A 1,156-nucleotide genomic window follows, 5' to 3' on the forward strand; every position below is an offset into this window, starting at 1 on the left:
AGCAAAGATGGCCCAAGTGCTTGGCCACGTGGGGGACCTGGAAGAAGTTCCAGGCTCCTGGGCCATCCCCAGTTGTTGTAGCCATTTGGAGAGGGAACCAGTGGATGGAAACTCTCTCCTCTAACTCTGCCTTTCAAATTTAAAAAACAATAAATAAATAAATCCAGACATCGGCTGAAAATACAATATTCATCAACTTTGTCGACAAGGAAGGAGGTTAAGAAGGCAAGAGCACTTGCTGTCCTACTTTAAACATACATCCCAGGATTCAAGAAGCTTCATAGACATACTTTGTGACAATCAAAAAAAAAAAAAAAAAAAAAAATCACTGGGACCCCGCTGGGGCATAGCGGGTAAAGGTGCACCTCCAGCGCTGGCATCACAAACAGGCACCGGTTCAAATCCCGGCTGCTCCACGTCAGACCTAGCTCTTTGAATGGCCTCAAAAAGCAGCGGAGGATGGCCCAAGTCCTTGGGCCCCTGCACCCATGTGGGAGACCCAGAAGAAGCTCCTGGCTCCTGCTTTGGGTTGGCCCAGCTCCTGCCGTTGCTGCCATTTGGGAAGTGAACCAACTCTGCCTTTCAAATAAGTAAATCTTTAAAAAATAACACAAACCTTCTCTCTCCTAGGTATCATATACATGATGCCTCCCAATTCCCAAAGCGCTTTCCATAAAAAGAATATTAAAAAATTCGGAATTAATTATTAACTGACTATTCTGCATATTTCTCTTCTGCTCTAAAAACAGTTCCAGACAACCGCTCACACCGTCACCCCTCATCACTTCTGCACATTATTATTATTTACGCCGGGCCACGTGCACAGAACCTCAAAACTACTCGCCCAAACTGTAGCAGAACGCACTGCAACACCCTGCAACACCCTGAGCTCTGCACGCACTGGCCCTTCACCAAAACCTTCCGCACGCGGCGTAAAAGGCACAACACGGAAGCTCCCGATTCACGAGCCAGAAGCTTCTTCGCCAAGGACACGGACACTGCCGCAGGGGTTGCCCAAGGGGGCGGATCTGGCGCAGGACGCGCAACCTGCCCTTCCTCGCCGTTGGCCCGGCCCCGGGGAAGCCCCCTTAGCCCCACCCCGGGCTAGGGTCCGCCCCTCGCTTCCCCGGCCTCCTTCCTGTGGGAAGTGCGGCTC

General features: G+C 51.1%; 1 protein-coding gene across 1 annotated transcript in view; it reads right to left on the reverse strand.

The window, feature by feature from the left end:
- ZBTB11 (zinc finger and BTB domain containing 11) overlaps positions 1 to 1,156 on the reverse strand; it is a 38,827-nt gene that overhangs the window by 36,818 nt on the left and 853 nt on the right. The window lies entirely within an intron of this gene.

Source organism: Oryctolagus cuniculus, chromosome 4 (assembly GCF_964237555.1).
Source record: "Oryctolagus cuniculus chromosome 4, mOryCun1.1, whole genome shotgun sequence".
Taxonomy (NCBI): domain Eukaryota; kingdom Metazoa; phylum Chordata; class Mammalia; order Lagomorpha; family Leporidae; genus Oryctolagus; species Oryctolagus cuniculus.